Source organism: Protopterus annectens, chromosome 3.part1, assembly GCF_019279795.1.
Source record: "Protopterus annectens isolate FY-2018-M chromosome 3.part1, PAN1.0, whole genome shotgun sequence".
In the NCBI taxonomy this organism is placed as follows: domain Eukaryota; kingdom Metazoa; phylum Chordata; order Ceratodontiformes; family Protopteridae; genus Protopterus; species Protopterus annectens.
In genome coordinates, this window is record NC_056732.1 from 1,905,853,725 (window position 1) to 1,905,874,726 (window position 21,002).

The following is a 21,002-nucleotide window of genomic DNA, read 5'->3' on the forward strand; positions in this document are numbered from 1 at the left end:
TTTTATTTGAAGCAGGCATTTTGAGTATTTGAATACACAGCGTGATGCATCTTTACTTTAGTTAGTTAATATAAAACAAGTAAAACATATCACGTACAGCGTCAGTATGTACTAATGTTCGCTTACGTGTACAATCAAATAGGTAGCTCTCACATATATTTTTGTTGAGTAGCAGGATTTTACAAAATACTAACAGATTATTAAATTGTTATAAGAAGCCGGCATTTCGACAGATACATATGATGACTGTAAGTGATTTTAGGTAGTAATTTATTATAGTAGGGTTCCCATATATATTTATGAAAGATTGACATGCCGGCTGTGCTTTCATAAAGCTGCAGAGCTATACTGTGTATGGGGCTAGTATAAGCTACAGTTTGTCTTTGTAAATGAATAATTAAAGATAAAGTAGTCAATCTATGAAGGCATTTAAAGGGATGTGTAATATATTAAGTTAAATACTTAACAACAGAAATGAAAAGTTAATTTTCAGCCTTATTTTGTACTATGGTACAAGGTAGAATTCAATTTAGAAATGTATTAATATATATGTATATACATTTTTTTAAGACAACGGAATGGATGTGTTTTTAAAAAGTTAATTGGTTAATTGATTTCGATCACATGATGAGTATATAAGTAAATGTTTGTATTGAAAGAAGTTTTTAAGGTCTGAAGAAGCTTTTGGTGAAAGTGCTTACCTGTGCACAACAATAAAAGAACTTTATATATTTTACGAAAAAGACTGGATTACTGTGAGCCTAATGGTTGTCTCTCTCTGGCTATCGTTTTTGGACTTACTACGTTTTATTTTCAAGACAGTAGAGAGGCATTTGCTTTCGTGGATGTGTTTGTTGTAACCGTTACGTTTGCATATACATATATATATATATATATATATATATATATATATATATATACAGACACACATATACACACAAAAAAAAAAATATATATATATATATATATATATATATATATATATATGTTACTGTAGATATACACATGTATATACCTAGGTTACGGTACAGCAGTTACGGGTAACATAGGTTCAGACCGGGCATATGTTAGTGGGAGGTCCAATCAACTAACGTCTACCTCCCACACCCCCCCCCAGCTAGGCCGGTGAGACATACAGACATGCAATAAAGGTAAATACACCGTTGCTTTCCAGACCACCGGCAGGAAACTACCAGTGGGAGAGATCTGAAAGGAAAGTAAATAATGTGGGAAGAAATAGCCAGGGAATTGTTATGGCTAGGCTTGTATAGGCCCTAGGGCTGATAGCCTAGTACCAACCTATAAACCTATGAACCTATGAACCTACACTTTAAACATGGATCATGGGGTCCCTTGCGGAACACCAAACATTTGCCTTGTAGGCGAACCAGTAATGATTGAAGCGACCAGGATGTAGTTGTACACAGAACAGTAGGTTGTGCAAGTCTGATAACACATGGGTTAACAAAACGTATGACATGTGTCCCGAGATGGGGAGAGTGTGCAGTGTGTAGGGGTGTGTTCATACCCCTGCTGCACTCACAGTAAGTATGTCATGAGTGCTGTGGAGGGGTGTCAGGTAGGGGAATCATGGGTATGCAATAATGGGCCCAAGTGTGCAGGTGTTGGTTGGCAGAGATGTATAAGGCCCGCCCCATGGAAGTAATTAATATTCCTATGTGGGCACAGCAGACGCTCATACCTCCCAAACCTGAAGAGCATATCTACTGGATAGTCGGTAAACCATTGGGGGAACATATAGGGACTATATCAGTGCCCTGTACCCTATTATCATGGACGTCCGTAATTACGAATCAGAATCTAACACAGTCCTAACTAAACCCTTCCAGAACTAGTGATATTAGGTTGACAGGTGGCAGAATACACGTAATGACTGACAACATATATACATATATATATATATATATATATATATATATATATATATACACACACACACACACATATACACACAAAAATATATATAAAATATATATATATATGTTACTGTAGATATACACATGTATATACCTAGGTTACGGTACAGCAATTACGAGTAGCATATGTTCAGACCGGGCATATGTTAGTGGGAGGTCCAATCAACTAACATCTACCTCCCACACCCCCCCCCCCCCAGCTAGGCCGGTGAGACATACAGACACGCAATAAAGGTAAATACACCACTGCTTTCCAGACCACCAGCAGGAAACTACCAGTGGGAGAGATCTGAAAGGTCTACACTTTAAACATGGATCACAGGGTCCCTTGCGGGACACCAAAAATTCGCCTTGTAGGCGAACCAGTAATGATTGAAGTGACCAGAATGTAGTTGTACACAGAACAGTAGGTTGTGCAAGTCTGATAACACATGCATTGACAAAATGTACGACATATGTCCCGAGACGGGGAGACTGTGCAGTGTGTAGGGGTGTGTTCATACCCCAGCCGCACTGACAGTAAGTATGAGTCATGAATGCTGTAGAGGGGTGTCAGGTAGGGGAATCATGGGTATGCAATAATGGACCTAAGTGTGCAGGTGTTGGTTGGCAGAGATATATAAGGCCCGCCCCATGGAAGTAATTAATATTCCTATGTGGGCACAGCAGACACTCATACCTCCCAAAACTGAAGAGCATATCTACTGGATAGTCCGTAAACCATTGGGGGAACACATAGGGACTATATCAGTGCCCTGTACCCGATTATTATGGACGTCCGTGATTACGAAACAGAATCTAACACAGTCCTAACTAAACCCTTCCAGAACTAGTGATATTAGGTCGATAGGTGGCGGAATACACATAATGACTAATGACAACATGTATGAGTCATAAACAGCATGTACCTCAACAAATGTGAATGAATACATATGCCCTGGGACTGTCAATATGTCAGGTTAATAGAACCAATCATCTAAATGTGTCCCTGAGGGTGTTATGTAGTGTCCCTGATACAGTGTTCATTCTCCCCCATTCGTACGTGAGGTCTGCTAGTGACGGAAAGCGCATATTCCGCCGACTACCTTAGGTAGTTGATAGCATAATAGGTTGGGGTTACCACCTGTTCGCCTTTGTGAGGGACACTCCCCTCTGGGCAGTTGTGTCCTGCAAAATGAATGTTATTATGGCACATGGCCTGTGATTTCGGGCAAAGAATCCATATATTGTCTGTAGTGGTTGCATAAAATGATTAAGTTGTATCTGAAACACCTAGATGCTATAGGAAACAGTATTAGCAACTATAATGCTACAAGAATAACCTTTACTTATGCAAACCGGTGAAGTAGTCTATTTTCTACTGGCTGTGGGTATGTGTTGCCTTGCCAAATCTGACATCTCTACATATAGGTCCTATAGGGCTGCCACCTTTTCAAATGGCCAAAGTGGGACCTGCTCCATAGAAATGTCAGACGTACCAGGTCAGAACATACCTACAGCCGTGCATAGTACAGAACTATACATATTAGCACAAATCAAAGCTTAGTCTAGCAGCAGTCAAGTTGCTTATGCTACTTCACATAACATATAGAAGTGTCATATATACAATAACTGTTACATGCAACTATTAGAGAAATGTAGAATATAATATTGTCCTGTAATCAGGACATTTGCTATGTCTAGATTATTTTTGCATGACACATACACCTAAGGAGGGACTGTCCCACGCAAAGTGGGACAGGTGTTAATCCTAAAGTCTCACTTCAGCCAATTTAAAAGGTGGAAAACCTACAACAGGTAAATGTAGAATATAATATTGTCCTGTAATCAGGACATTTGCTATGTCTAGATTATTTTTGCATGACACATACACCTAAGGAGGGACTGTCCCACGCAAAGTGGGACAGGTGTTAATCCTAAAGTCTCACTTCAGCCAATTTAAAAGGTGGAAAACCTACAACAGGTATGCAGTAGCATGACCTGGCAGACGGATGTGGTTCCCAAAACACATTTATTTGTCTGCATTGCAGAGTATCGGTTCCCATGTATCAGCCAGATGGGAGCAGATTGTATGAGGAACATGCATATAATATGATTAACTCACTGGACAGGCCGCCGAATCCATACAGTCGAACGCCATGCTGTCGCCTAATGGTCAGCCATACCTGATACTGTAATCATGTAGTCCGATGTAATAGGCATCACAAGGGATCGCGCCCACAAAGCGTGAGTGACAAATGCAAGCACCAATGTCGGTGCATGTGCAAGTGAGGGAGCGAGCGGGTGTAAGTGTGTTTGGCTACCAGTATGCAAGTATTGCACTGTTAAAGAAATGTGGACTCTAAACAAGTATAAGAAGCTGCAACCAGAGGTCAGCAGTGCTTAACACTGCGCAAACCCACGCACAACCACTCCCAACTGCTGCAATGTGCCTTACTCACTCCGTATCCAATGGCCTTGTTCTGGCCGCAAACAAAGAACCGTCCTTTGCAAGTGTTAGTGGCAACACCCTGCGCACACAGCTAATGTGAATTACCAATACACCATGGCAAATATACAGACAATAGACAGACAGTACCACACACATACCATACAGCACAGTCATCCAACAGTATAACAAAGTACCGGCAGATATGTCCGGACCACTGGTGTTTGCAGACCTGGCCGTCTTGTGTTTAAGTGTGTGAGCATGCCCAGTATGACCGTTCCACATGTTGTCGACTGACATTACTGTCATACCTTAATGTGTTTGAGCATGCCCAGTATGGTCAACTGGATCACATGTATTACATGTCCAGGTAGTCAGTACTGTGGTGCCGACCTCTGCGTTGTACACTGACAGGTGGCATGCTGTGTCTGCAGGGTATCAATCGGTCATGTGGTATTGACTGTTGCTACATTTCTGCACAGCGTGGGGGGACATCCAACTGTATCCACATTCCTACACAGCACCGGGGGGGGGGGTGCACATGACTATTGCATGTGTATGTTGGAGGGGGGGGCACAGCTGACAGTTGTACACTTTTGCTACTACTGTACTGGTATGTCAGGTACTCCATTTCAGTGTGTGGACCTACCTAATGTGCTGGCTAGAGGCATACGTGTACTCCAGATCTTAGCTTTAATTACCAACATATTAGTTTTAGACGTCCTAGCCTTCACAACCTACATCCAACTGCCTGGCCTGCTGTAGTCTGTCTGTGTGTGTCTGTGGGGGGGGGGTCATCCATTGGGCATATTCAGAGGCCATTGTACAGCATTTGTCTGTGTTGGTCTACACCTGTCCAGCTGGTTGAGACTTGTGTAGGCTGTAAGGACACACATGATGTTCAGCCCATTACCCGCAGTGGGATAGGACACCCTGTGGACTACTGGCTACTATTGTGACCCCGGTATGTACTACAGATGTCATGGTGCCACTATGGACATGTACTGTCCGCTGCCCTAACATTCGGCCACCAAATTCCCTTGCATGCTCACATCCATACCATAGCTACAGGTAAAAACACATTCTAATACAACTGCCAATTGGTAGGTTGATTGACTTACTTTGAGGGTGTGCCAGACCTGAGGATGGTGCTGGAGGGCTGCCTATGTCGGATGCACACAGTGCACTTCCTATACATGGCTGAGCACAGGTAGTGTCATGTTTGTCATCCCTTTTACTGTCTGTGCGAGTCAGAGAGGGTGACATTCCCTGGGTACCTACTGTGTCAGTGTATATGCTATGGAATGCCTCTTTGCCAAGACCAGATCATACTGGGCACGCCTCCTTCTGCCTACTGGGTCCAGCTCAGGTAGTTCCTCCTCTGAGTCACTCGGTGCCTGTACAGGCCTTGGCATTGGTGGGGGGCTGTGTGGCCTTGCCCCATGCTGTTCCTGCTGCAGCTGTTTCCGCAGGATCATATTGTGTAGCACAGCACATACCATAACAATTTGGGTGCATGTAGCTGGTGAATACTGCAAGGCTCCACCGGATGTGTCCAGACACCGGAGCCGTGACATGAGCATCCCAAACACATGCTCAGTTATATGTCTTGCCTGTGCGTGTGCCTCATTATGGCGTAGTTGTTCAGGTGTGTGTGCATTTCTGATGGGTGTCATCAGCCACGGCTTCAGTGGGTACCCAGCATCCCCCACTAGGTGACCGTAGGGGATGTCCATATTGGCAAAGGTGTGGTACAGCTGCGTCAGATGCCATATATCGGAATTGTCATAGCTTCCAGGGCAGCCAGCACACACATTCAGTATAATGCCCTGGGCATCGCATATGACCTGGCAGTTGATGGAGGGGATGCCCCTGCAGTTAATGTAGGCCCTACCCCGCTCACCAGGTGGTGCTTTGATGTGTACATGCATGCAGGCAATAGCACCCACTACCCCAGGGTAGTCTGCCATTTGGTGGAAGAGATGCATATTGCTGGTCAACACCTCACGTGTGTTGAGGAAATGTACGTGCTCACTGGCATGTGGTGACATGTCATCCAGGAACTGGTGGAATACTCTGGATGCAGATGCCTGTGAGATCCCCATGATATCCCCAGTTGTGCTTTGGGAAGTACCTGTGGCTAGTATACCTAGGCCTACAATACCTTGGTATGCACTGGGATGGGTTTCCCTCGGCCTGTTCGATGTGTCAGGTGGGGCCGTCACAGCTCAACAATCTGCTGTAGGAGGTCTCTGTCCATCCCATAGCGCTCCACTATCTCCAGCTCATGTAGCCCCTGGTAGGTTACCCTGGGTCTGTACAGTCTTCTCTGTCTTCTCACTGAAGGTTGTTTGGCAGCATTCACATCCTCACCACCCTCAGCCTCCTGCACATGTTGGTCTATGTTGCCTGCTGCAGCCCTTCTCATTTCATTGGATTGTTTGGTAAAATTTCCCTGCATGTATACACTGGTGGTGTAAAGTGTGGAAAAAACCCATGGGTACGGTGCTTGCTCACTTTATCGTAGTGTTCTGGGCCGGACTGGGCCTGTAATCTGCTGATTATGATAATTATCACCTGTTTGCCCAGCTTGTTCACCTTGACTACTCTCCTACGGCTGTTGTCCCTCCCAATTGCACTAGGCAGGTATAGACACACCCCTAGCTTAGGCATGCTAAGGCAGGAGCAATCCCGAGACACAGGGCTCCAATGTACGTACAGTATGCTTGACACCACCCCCCCATGCTTTCACCTATATTCGAGTCCTGCACCCGGCTATCTATAAACATACACTCGTGGGATCTGCATCACACCCTGGGGATAAACGGGATTCACTATTTTCCACCTTGTTTGCATAGTATTGTCTTCTAATGCATAGTTACATGACCCATACTGAGCCTCCAAAATAATAACCACTGCTTACTGTCGCGCAGATCTGCACACAACTGGTTAAAAGCGCCTTACTATCACCGTATTCGATGTCCCTTGTTCTTCCCAGCAACAAAATAACCAGTCTTTTCATGCCTCGAACCCAGGACCCTGCACACAACAGACGATGTGCTTTACCACTAAGTCATGGCAGATATGCATACATCTGAGGTGATCACGTACACATCATCAAGCACTGGCATTCAACAGTATAGGACATGTATTCCATCATGTAGATTTATGTGAGCTAATGTCCACATATAGATATATATATATATATATATATATATATATATATATATATATATATATACACACACACACACACACACACACACACACACACACACACATATACATATACACAAACATACGTAGATATAGAATTTATATCACAACAGCAGATCACGTGACACCAAAGCATTAGACAAGAATGAAAAGGAAACCACATGCGCCTCCTGCATTATGTACTGGTGTTACTATCAAGGCAAATGTGTTTCATTGCATCACATGGGCTCAGACTGTATTAAGGGTAAGATTAGGGCTGCTGACATTTACTCACCAGACCTATTGGCGAATGTATGTGTATGTCTTGCCAACCCAGTCTCTTGGGCGATTGTGACATTTATGGACACTATATAGTAAAACAACAAAACATGCTCCTCAACACATCCTGGAGCTAGCCACTCACAGATACCAACACATAGGATATGACTGCCAAATGCACACACCTGTCATGCCTTGGAATAGAGCACCTACCTCTCTATTCTATCACACTACAGCATTACGCAGTTACAGAATGCACTACCGAGATTACTGGGACACAGCACTCCCAGAGGCATACTTCTAGGTGGGTGACATCATCAGCAATGGAAAAGTCGCTGATACGGATTGTATGGAGTGTGAGCAGTCTAAAAGCATTATTCTGTCCCTAGGCAGACAGAAATACACACACACTTGGCATGGCTGGGATTAGAACACAGACTTAACTACCTTATCACACTACAGCATTATACAGTTACAGAACGCACTACTGAGATTACTGGGAGCCATCTCTCCCAGAGGCATACTTCTAGGTGAGTGACATCATCAGCAATGGAAAAGACACTGATAGGGATTGTATGGAGTGTAAGCAGTCTAAAAGCATTATTCTGTCCCCAGGCAGACGGAGACAAACACACGCCAGTGGTGTGATCAGGACAAAGTACAGTTTTGTACCTACCATAAATGTAGATGTCCGATATATATGCAACTGCAGTCCTTACATATGGGTTGTCCTGCCTCAGGCAGCCCTCAGTCGGCCGGATTCCAAAGTCTGGGTCCGGCGTCAGCTGATGTCGCCTCCTCCCCGACGTCAGAGCGGCTGGGGTATAAAAGCATCAGCCAACGCCATCTTCCTCAGTGTTTCTTGCCCCAGATGCCAGGTGCCCTCCAAAGAAGGCTAAATTTAGATCTGGATTAAAAAATCCAGACATACACAATAGCAATAAACAGATACACCATAACAGATATCCCCAGCTTAGTATAAAAGGAGGGAAGTGGACCCAATACACAGAGGGATAGGAGGGAGGGAAAACCTGACTGAAGTTGCATATCTATCGGACATCTAAATTTATGGTAGGTACAAAACTGTACTATGTCCTTCAAGAATGCAACTGCAGTCCTTACATATGGGTTGAATACCATAGCCAAGCTGGGGGTGGTAGGCTCTAAGATAGGGATGGTGTAGCTAAAATGCCCTGCAGGACTGCAGAAGCAAAGCCTGCTCGGGATCTGGAATATAAAGGCAGGTTGTAGTATTTGGAAAATGTATGCACGGAGCTCCATGTAGCAGCTTCTAGAATGTCCTTTGTAGCCACCCCTCTTAGGAAGGCTGTGGAGGTGGCTGTACCTCTGGTGGAGTGTGGCCTGATATTGGCTGGCACACTCTTTCCATGAAAGGAATAACAGAATCTGATGCAATGTCCAATCCATTTTGAAACTGTTTGTTTGGAAATTGCCTTTCCTTGCACTGCAGGAGCGTATGCTACAAAAAGTTGGTCTGACCTTCTGTTGGCCTTTGTTCTGTCCAAGTAGTAGCATAGTTGTCTGTGTATGTCCAAAGTGTGCAGCAGCCTTTCCCCTTTATTTTGAGGACTGGGGAAGAAAAGAGGCAGGTGAATTGCTTGATTTAGAGACACCTTGGATATCACCTTTGGCATAAAAGAAGGATTGGTTCTTAGAGAAACCCTGTCCTGATGAAAAATGAGAAATGGAGGTACTGCCATGAGGGCCTGTATCTCGGAAACTCTTCTTGCTGAGGTAATTGCCAACAGGAAAACTGTTTTCCAGGAAAGAAATTGCAATTCTGAAGATGCTGCTGGTTCAAAAGGAGGAAGAGTTAATTTCTCTAACACGAAATTGAGGTCCCATGCAGGCACTGGTGGTTTTCTGGGAGGTTTGATATTCTTTATCCCTCTTAGAAATTGTCTTAGCAAAGGATGTGAAAACACAGGTGGATCAGTGTTGTATTTTGCTGAAATTGCTGAAGCGTGAATTTTTATGGAAGAATAGGAAAGTCCATTATGCAACATTTCTGCCAAGTATTCCAGTATCTGTGGGATGCTCATTACTGATGCATCCTGTCCCTTGTTGGTGTTCCAGATGTTGAATCTCTTCCATTTGGCTGAATAAGTCTTTCTGGTGGAAGGTCTGCGTGCTTCCAATAATATCTGCTGAACTTCCTTGGAGAAAGAGATATGGGGAGAAATCATGGAGCCCTCCAAGCTGTCAGCTGCAGAGTTTGCAGTTTGGGGTGAACCGTCCTGTAATTGTGCTGAGTCAAGAGTAGAGGCCATTGAGGCAGGGGCCACGGCTTGGTGCGAGTTATGCTCCTTAGTAATGGGTACCAGTGCTGTCTTGGCCAGTCTGGAGCTATTAAGATGCCTTTGGGTTGCTCTGCTTTGATCTTCAGTAACACCTTGGTCATTAATGGTAGAGGTGGGAATGCATAGATTGTTAGAGAGTTCCAGCTAAATGAGAGAGCATCCATTCTCCAGGCTAGTGGATGGTGTGTCCTCGAGCAGAACTTTTTCAGATGATGACTTGAGGTGGGAAGCAAAGAGATTTATGTCCGGTCTCCCCCATGCAAGAGTTATTTGTGCAAAAATGTCTGGATGCAACATCCATTCGTGCGGGTCCAGGATGTTTCTGCTTAGACTGTCCGCCAGAACATTGTCCCTGCCTGGAACAAACTGGGATTGCAGCTGTATGTTCAGTTTCAGGAACTTTTCTCAAAGAGTCATTGTTGGTCTGCAAAGGGGGTAAGAATGAGTACCTCCTTGTTTGTTTATGTACCACATAACAGTGGTGTTTGTCTTTATTAGCAGATGACCTTGTTGAAGATATTTTCCGAAGGCCTCGATTGCATGAATTACTGCTAACATCTCTTTTTGATTGATGTGAAGATGCACTTCCTGGGGGGACCATTGCCCTTGAATGCATCTGCCCTCCATGTGCGCCCCCCATCCATGGTCTGAGGCATCTGTTGTAATGGTTTGGCTTGTTTGAGGTTTGTTGAAAGGCATACCTCTGTTTAACTGGCTTGCTTGAGCCCACCACAGAAATTCCCTTTGTAGACATGGGATGAGTTGAATAATTGCTTTTAAGTTGTGGCTGTGTTGAGACCATAAACTTTTAGGTTCATAGGTTCATAGGTTCATACTAGGCTATCTGCCCGAGGGCATTTACAAGCCTAGCCCATAGTTTTGTGGCTTACGCCACCCCTTTAGTATGGGGAACTATACCCATTATTTTGCTGTGCCTCTGTTGAGCAGTGACACTGAGGTAATCCCTGGGGTATATCTGCGATCTCCCATCCATTGGTCAAGATTTCTCTTGAACAAGGCCAGCGAGGTGCTCTGCCTCACATATACCGGGATTTTATTCCACAGCATAGGGAGTCTTTGGGTGATGAATCTATCCCTCCAGCGCGTCCTATTAATAGCCGTGTCTAGGTTTAAGTCTCTCCACCTTGTGGCTCTCACGGATCCAGATTTTTGAGGTGAAGCATATTCATCAAATCTGGGTTTGACATGGCCTTGTATGTTAGGCAAAGGTCACCTCTGAGCAAGCGGTAAGCGACTGAATAGAGCTGGAGTTCTTTCAGTCGGGCAGCATAGGACAGATGTTTGAGACCCTTTATCCTTTTGGTGAGGAACTTTTGTGGCCTCTCCAGCTGCTGCAAGTGTCGGGTCAGATACATTCGAATGGGGCATTGTACTCAATCATTGGTCTGATGAGTGATGAGTATAGGGAGACTATGACCTCCTTGATCTAGATGAGAATCCCTTCATGATAAGGTGGGCAATGTAGAAGGTCTTCCTAACTACTTTAGCTACATGGGTGTCGAATGACAGACTACTATCAACCTGGGTCCCCAGGTCCCTGATAACTTCTTCTATGCTCAGTGGATTGCCACCTATTTGGTAGCTAGGGGTAACCTTGTTTTTCCGAAGGGTATGACTATGCATTTTTGGCATTTAACTTTAGGCCATGGCTCTGGCACCAGTTATCCGCTTCTGTGAGACCCTTCTGAAGGATATCTGTGTCAGATGTGTTTTTACTATGGCCAGTTTGCAGTCATCTGCAAACTTTGTCAGCCATAACCCTCCTGTGTTTGCTTGTACTGGAAAAGTAGATGCCAAACAAGAGTGGGCCCAGGACTGAGCCCTGTGGTACACCACTTGTGACAGGCTTTGAGTCTGACATGGCGCCAGCAACTCTGACCCTGTGGGTTCTGTCACTCAGCCAGTTTGCAACCCATCTTGTGATGTATGGGTTAACATTTAAGCTGATGAGTTTTTCAATGATACCCGAGTGGGTATTGTATCAAGGCCTTCGCCAGATCGAGGTAGGCTGTATGGACTGCCTTTCCTCATCAATGGCTTTGGTGACTGTTTCAAAAGTCAACCAAGTTTAGAAGGCATGATCTGCCTTTGACAAAGCCAAACTGGGATGGATCCAAAGTCTGCAAATTCCCTATGTCTTTATTTATGAGGTCCATTATGATCCTCTCCATGGCTTTGCAGATAAGGCTTGTCAAGCTAATGGGCCGGTAATTTCCAGGGTCGGTGGAGGCACCGCCTTTGTGAAGTGGGGCCACAGTTGCAGTGCCACTCCTGGGATCCAGAGGTAAGACTATGATTAAACAGCTGTCCTAGCTGTGGGTTTAATTCCTGAGTTCGGAGCACACAGCCGGGGACACCATCAGGTCCCATGGATGCTGTGTTTTTGCTTTGCAGAGAGCAGTGCTCACTTGGGCGTTGGAGATGTTTGGGGGCTGCAATCGCTGGTATAGATATCTCTCCTTTGGGGAGGGGAGAAGTTTGCACTGAACCTGTCAGCCAGTATGTTGGCAATGTCTGTAGGATCAGTAATCTTCACATCATTTTGAACTAGTTCTGAGCATATCTGGGAGGTTCCTCCCAGGTTTCTAACATAGCTAAAGAAGGCCTTATGATTGTCTTTTGAGTCTTTAGCTATTTTTCTCTCAAAATTTGCTTTGGATGATTTTATGAGAGCTCTTAGTTTTTACTTATAGTGATCAAGGGTGTCTTACCTTTTAAGGATTTTGCTCTATCTTGTAGTAGCTTCCTCCTTTTGTTGTAGAGTTTGTTTATGGCTGGGGTCCACCAGACTGGACGCTTGCCTTGGTACAAAGAGTCTTTGTTTTGCTTGGGATTGCCTTATCCATGCAGTCCTGCAGGTGCTGGTAGAAGGCATTTGTAAGTGATTCAGCGGCTTGAGTACTGTTTCCGCCAATGCTCCGCCGCTCTGGGGCCTTAAAGGAGACCACACTAGTCTTTAGAAGTGTGAAGTCGGCTTCCGAAGTTCTTTACTGTGGTCTTTTTATTTCAGGTGGGGTGGGATGAGGACCTCCAGCGAGATTAGTTTGTGATCTGATCTCACCAGTGAGGGGTATACTCCCGTGTTGAACATTGTGCTCCCATGTTCGTGATGATGAGATCAAGTATGTTTTCTCCTCTTGTGGGGATGGTGACTAGTTGTTCCATGGCATTTGAGTTTATGAATTCCAGGAACTTTTGGGCTAGGGTGTTTGGGCTTGAGTAGTGTTCCCAGTCTATATTAGGGTAATTGAAGTCACCTAGTATGATGGTGTTTGGTGATACATTTATCCCCTCTAGTGTTTTCAGGAAGGCCATGTGAGGTTCCTGAGTTTGTGAGGGTGGCCTCAGGTTTTTATGGACCATTGTAATTTTCTCATGTGAAGTCTTGCCAGTGGAACCAGTAGAATGCAAGATGCCATGAAACCCAGGGCCTGCAGGATTTTCCTTGCAGTCATCTGGGTGAGCCTTGCTAGGCTTTTGAAGTAATGTGGTAATTGTTCTTGCTTCTCTTCTGTGAGGTAAGCCATTTGTGATTCTGTGTCTAGTTTGGCTCCTAGAAAAATTATTTGCTGGGATGGCAGTAGTCTTGATTTTTGTAAGTTGACTGTGTATCCCAAAACTTGTAGTAAGTGAATGACATAATTCAAGTTTTTTGTCAAGGCTTGCTTGCTGTCTGCTTGTATAAGGCAGTCGTCCAGGTAAGGGTATATTTGTATCCCCTGGAGTCTGCAGTGTGCAATTACTGATGCCAGGCATTTCGTGAATACTCTGGGCGCAGTAGATAAGCCAAAAGGCAATGCTGAGAATTGATAATGCTCTGACCCTGCAAGAAATCTGAGGTATCTTCTGCAACTGTGTCTGATTGGGACATGCAGGTATGCCTCCTTGAGGTCCAGAGTAACCAGCCAAGACCCCTTGCCCAGCATGGGAAGGAGTTGCTGGAGCATCAGCATTTTGAATTTTGGTACAATGAGAAAAGTGTTTAGAGCGGACAAGTCCAGTATAGGTCTCCATTGTTTTTCTTTTCTTGGAACAAGGAACAGTCTTGAGTAAAATCCCTGGTCTTGTTCCTGAGTAGGTACCTTTTCTATTGCCTTGATTTTTATCAATTTTGAAACTTGTAGTAATGCCTCTTGCCCTTTGATTTTGAGGCAGGTTGAGCATGCCTTGTCTTGTTGGTAAAGTATGGAAGTGGAACATGTAGCCTTGATCTATTAAGTCCAGAATCCATCTGTCCTTTGTTAAAATGTGCCAATTTTTTGAAAATAAGGATAATTTTCCGCCTAAAGGTGCTTCTCTTTGAGCCTTGGTCGGCGGTGTGAAAGTCAAGTCCTTGTGATTGTCCCTGTGGAGCAGTAGAAGTCCCTGCGCCACCTCTCTGATTAGTCGGTTGCCATTGGTGTCCCCTGTAGGAGCCTCTGTATTGTCCTCTCCCTCGGGCACGTCTGTTTTTTCCCCTTTGAAACTTGTCGGTGTCTGGAAAGGACCAATTCTTAGAAGGCCAATTCCTGCTGAACCTTGGTGGCTGAACCTGGAGGAAATCTTTGACTGTTTGCACTGATTTAGCCTTTTCCTCAATTGATTTCAACACATCCTGAGCATTAGCATCAAATAGCTTGTGTTTTTCCAGAGGTGCATCTAGAAGCTTTACTTTAACATGATCTGGAAATGCCTGTTCTTTCAACCATGCATGTCTACGTATGACGGCCCCTGTCATAGCTGCCCTTCATGAAGCTTCCAATGCATCATAACCACACTGAAGAAAATGATTGCTAACCTGTTTATGAACCAAATCCTGCAAGGCCTTTCTATCTAAAGGCTCAGGAGAGGCTAACTTTTTCTGCAAATCATCCATCAAAAAATCCTGATACTGAAACATATGAAAAAGGCAGTTAAGGGCCCTCATGGCCAGTGTGGTTGAGGTATAAACTTTTCTGCCCCACCTCTCCAGGGACCTAGCTTCCCCTGTCTGAAGGCAAAGGATTTTTGGTTGTGGATGTGGCCACCCCTTTGGGCCCCTGGGAAATTGTTTCAAGGTCAACAGAATGGGCCTTAAAGAAATGTTTATGAGTTTCAGGAACCCTGTAGTATCTGTCCGGCTTGACAGGAGCAGGGGGGAGAGAATCAGGAGAAGCACTCGAATCTGAGTACACATCATCCAATACATCTAACACTGGAGGGATAGCTAAAGGCCTGTGTTGGGGAAGCTTAAGGAAGGTACGAAGCCTTTACCTGGAGTCTGAGAATTCATGGCCTTGCCACTGGAAATGCTCTCTCATGGAGTGGAGAACTTCCCCAAAAGAAATATCCTCAGGAGGAGAGGCAAAAGGGATAGAATCCTCCGCATCAGAATCCTCGTAGGCCTGGAAGGACTCTTCCTGGGTATCAGAGTGATCAGAGTCACCAGAGGCCTCATCAGAAGAAAGGGTGTCTGTATGCTCAACCCTGGGCCTTTTGTCCGAAGGTGGTTGAGAACCTCGGTCAGGATGGGCCTGGGAGCCCCTGATTAAGGAAATTAGGTCTGCAGCTAAAGTCATGATTTGTTATCAGTAGTGGGCTGAGGCAAAGATTTAGGAGGGTGAGACTTAGCCTGGCTGGAAGCCTTAGCACATGTGAAGGCCTTGATAGACATAGACATAAGGGGCCTAGCCGCCCCACGTGCTGGAGTAACCTTGTCCACCGGTATGGTCTCAGGCAAATCTTGGGCTTCAGTATCTGGAAGAAAATCAACAACCGGCACCGGAATAGGCTCCTGGGCCGAAGAGATCGGTAAAGCGGTGTCGTCGGTCTGGAGCGGTGGAAAAACCGCCTCAGAAGAGACCGATGCACTCGCGGTAGTTTTTGGCATGGAGTCGGTGGAAGTCGCGGGCCGAGGATGTCGGTCCCGGTCTTTCCGTTTTTTGGAAATATGTGGTGTCGGTTGTTCCGACGGCATGGTATAAGAATATTTATCGCCAAAAAAGTCTTCGGCAAACTCTGCCCGGCGCCTGAGTGTGCGCTTATTGAAGCAAGCACAGGCAGCACAGGCCGAGACGTCGTGGTCTGGGCCAAGGCAGGGAAGGCAGTAAGAATGGAAGTCCTTATGAGGTATTTGTTTACCACAAGACAAACAGTTATTAACTTTTTCAGTTTTTTCTGACATCGGCTGAGGCAAGAAAAGGTTCCCCAATGGGGTACTTAGCTTTTTGATGACTTCGGATACGTAAAACACAGGAGCTGACCGACCGGCACTTGCGAACTGCTTCTGCTTCGGGCACCGCGCAGCAAGAAAGACTGAGGAAGATGGCGTCGGCTGATGCTTTTATACCCCAGCTGCTCTGACGTCGGGGAGGAGGCGACATCAGCCGACGCCGGACCCAGACTTTGGAATCCGGCCGACCGAGGGCTGTCTGAGGCAGGACAACCCATGTGTAAAGACTGCAGTTGCATTCTTGAAGGACATCTGCCTATCTATGAACCACTATTACAATACTACACAGATACAAGCCACGCTACAGACACTACACCTTTCAAGACTGTCAATATGACCTTCTAGGAATGCAGACATCGACATGGATGCTGGCAGTTATGATGTAACTGTGAACCAGTGTGTTCAATGTAGGAATCCATCCTGAAGTGGGGTATGGCCATCTGTTGCCTGGATGACCACTATCACTATACAGGGTTACAATGGCCATGCCCATACACATAGAGGCACATAACCGACACAAGGTGTCACTGGGCATGCTCACACACTTAGTAGCACACGGCTGTTTGGAATGCACTATGTATCCATCTACACAATGTCATACTGGGCATGCTGATACACTTAGTAGCAAAAGGCTGTTTTGTATGCACTCTGATTCTAAACACGGAAGGGCACAGTGGTGTCGATAGTTGTTATTGTTAGCATGAACGCTGCACTACAATTATCTGACACCGGTCTTCCACACATTAGCTGTTGTCCATCACCTTAGATGTACCAATCTAAACCTGGCACACTAATACCACCCGTGGTAATGTCCTGCCAGGAGTGGCTACGTTGCCCATATAGTGCCATTCATAGACAAATGTCCTGAGACCAGGTTAACACCCTGACACCTAGAATACAACTGCATTGTATGTTTATGCTAAACAGTGCTAGATGTGTAGCATTCGTAATCACAGCTGCCAATGTAGATCCAACAATGGGGAATACTGACATCTGTGCAGTGAGGAACACTTGGTTGAAGGCTCAGTTGTGCACAATAGCACTACCACCGTATACCTTGGATACAGACATGTGGGCCATAACACCATTACGGACCGCTCCAGGTGGTGGTGTCCCCACGTGCATGAAGGCCACTCACAGGTACTGACCAGTACACCCTCAAAAGACATCACAGATGTGTCAGGTGCAGATCACAGTGTCAAAAGCCGCATTCTAGGATGTAGCCCGCAGACATCACCATGTGCTTGAACCAGCAACACACACCCATACATGTGGTAGAACATATATTAGTACACCATGTGACCCATGACCAGTGGACTGTACCTAGCTCTACAGCAACTGTGCAGACTACCCATGTACTGACACAGCTGCATCATGTGTTATGCAATGCAATGATACCACTGTTCGTAACCAGGTTGGCTTTACACATAACAGGGGCCCTGGGTCATATACAGCTGTAACAGATGACTGTTGTTGTACACCAGTAAATACCCTCATGTTTGGATATGACATACATGTACCTGCCGTGGATATGTACATACCCCACACACACACAACACATACGTACACAGCATAACTGTTGCTGTCCTTTGTGCAGACAGGTGGCTACAGCAATTAAACACATGCACATGGAAGGTAGGTCCATGGCTGTTGAATGCTAACAGTACATAAGGTGTGATAGGAATGTTGACTGAGTTAACATTCCCCTCTGTACTGGTTACCCATGACAACTATCATATCATCTTGGAAAACAGAAAATGTCCTGGAACAGTCGACATAATAAAACTGATAAACCAAAATCCGTTCCTGGTCACAGCATGTAAAAAGCACTAGCACAGACTGAATTACTGTAAATCCACTTTATTAACTACTAAAACGTACAGGTTGAGCGCTTTCATCTATTAAATATAGACTTCATCAGAACGCTGCTCATAAGAACTAATCACCTTATATACACATCCATACCAATCAAATTCTCAATAAGTTGCAATTAAAGTCTTAAAGTGCCCAGTGCATAATTCCCTTGCCCTATACCTAATTACATAAATTACTTCCATAAAATTCATTAAAACCTTGCAAATTAGTAATCCATTTCTAAAAACAATAATTAAAAACATTGACAATATGAATGAGAATATTTTCAAAGACTCTGTGTAAAGTTTAAAAATAAATAATTGAACATGTAAATAACAGACCAAATCCATCCCCCTAAAAAAACTATCCACTGTTCTCTAATATAGGTTTGATGGATATATGCTCATTAATACCTGGATGCAAGGAGGCATTTAATTTAATTTGCCATCTTGCCTCCTTCTCCCCCAATCTTTTCTTTATGCTACAACCCCTCGGATTATCCTTAACAATTTCTAAGATGCCAAAATGAAAAGATGAACAGGTTGTGTTTACGTCTAGATGTTTCCATAAAGCATTGTTTCCATCCTTCTTTCTAATACTATAACAATGGTCATAGACTCTATTTCTCAAACACCTGCCGGTTTTTCCTACATAAAAACAAGGACAGTTGGTACATTTTGCTAAATATATCAGGTGCTTGGTCCTGCAGTTCCCTTTCTGAAACTTAACCTCAGTCAGGTTGACATTCTGTAATGTAATTGAGGGGGTACTAATAATTGAACTACACTGGTTGCAGGTGCCACACCTGGTGGTTCCTCTCTGTGTATCATAAATATTATTCCTTATTATTTTCTTCTCCAGTAGAAATGTCATATTATTACCATTTCTTGATACAAAATTAGGCATATCCCCCACTATCTCAAAAACATTACTGTCTGTCTTTAATATGTTCCAGTTCTTCTGGATTAATTTCTTAATATCCCTACTATAAGCTGAAAATTGCAGGACACATGCCCTTGTATATTCAATCCTACCATCACTGTCCTTGTCAGTAGGAGCTCCCCCTCTGTTACTGGGACCAGTACCTAGAAGTGGTTTATACTTTTTACCCCATTCACTTTTCACATAATTAATAACATCTGTCACCATCGCCAGGGGGTAACCCCTACTTTTAAAAAAACCTCCAATGAGATCTAGTTCAATAATCAGATCTGAAAAATCAGAGGTCATCCGAGCCGCCCTAATACATTGACCTTTAATAATATTCCTTTTTTGACTACTAGGGTGGCAGCTCGAGTATTGTAGGTAAGAATTACTAAAGGTATCCTTCCTATACACATTAGATTTAAATTTCCCATCTTCTACTGTTATTCGGGTGTCTAAATAGGAAATAGATTTTCTCTCCACATTAAAGGTGAATTTAAGATAATCAGTTCTAGTATTTAGTCTTTGAACTCTTCTAACTCTTTTAACTCCCCTTTCCAAATTACAAAGATATCGTCCAAAAATCTGAGATAGCATACCATTTTCTTAAACCAATCCGTTTTAAAAATAAATTCAGTTTCCCAATCCAATAAAAACAGATTAGCAAATATGGGGGCACAAGCTGCCCCCATAGCTACCCCTTTTCTCTGTATGTAATATTCCCCTTCATACATAATATAATTATGTGTTAGCACGATATCCATGAATTCCAGTATAAGGGAAATTTTGTCCCATGTCAAATTCCCAAAGTTCCTAATACTATGGGAAAACCTTAGCATTCCCTCCTGTTGGGGTATACTTGAAAAATGATCAACTACATCTATTGTGGTTAACCACATCTCTTCTGTAGCCAAATCCAGTTTGAGTCTCCCCAAAAAATCCCATGAATCAATCACAATGTGTTTGATTTTGCTATAAATAGGTTTTAGCCATGTATCTATTGTTTTCCCAAAGGGGAAGGTTTTGGATTTACTACTGGATATTATGGGCCGGAAGGGGGGATCTACCAAATCTTTATGCACTTTAGGAATACCTACTATAGTATTAATAATAGGAAATTCCACTTTTAAGAAGTTATACAAATCCACATCAATTCTATCTTCCAATAACGACTCTTCTAAATACAAGTCAGTCTTGTGATACCCTATATTTACTTCATTAAGAGATGATATGGCATAATTTCCAGAATTTAACAAAATACTGTTGATTTTGTTTACATATTCTTCAGTCTCATAAATGGCTGCCCCCCCCCCTTTGTCCAGTTTCATAATCCTTATATTATTGTTGGTTTGAAATTCTTTCAATATTTTGTATTCATTCCTATTAAGATTATAGTTCCTTCTGCATGATCTACTATTCTTGCCATATAGATATAGCTCATCTATGACAACTTTCTCAAAAATAGCAAGGGTATTATTCAAAGGGGGTGTATATACACTTTTCTTTTTAAACACTGCATTTTGAGTACCTTTTTTTACCGTCAAACAGGATGGCTAAATTAAGTTTCCTTAAATATTTTTTGAAGTCCACGATGTAGTCAACTACACAAATATCATTGTTGGGAACAAATTTCATCCCTTTGGAAAGTAACGTAAAAAGTTCTTCTTTGAGTTCAATATTTGAATAATTATAAATGTTAAAATTCACCATACATACTAGTAATGTCATTAACCTTCACAATACTTAATTCCTTCTCTCCTGGTTTGGATTCTTGTATTCCCCTTGTTTTCCCCCATATTTTGTACTCCCCTTTCTCCTTCCTTGGTCCCCCCCCCTTATGTCTTCCTCTAAAA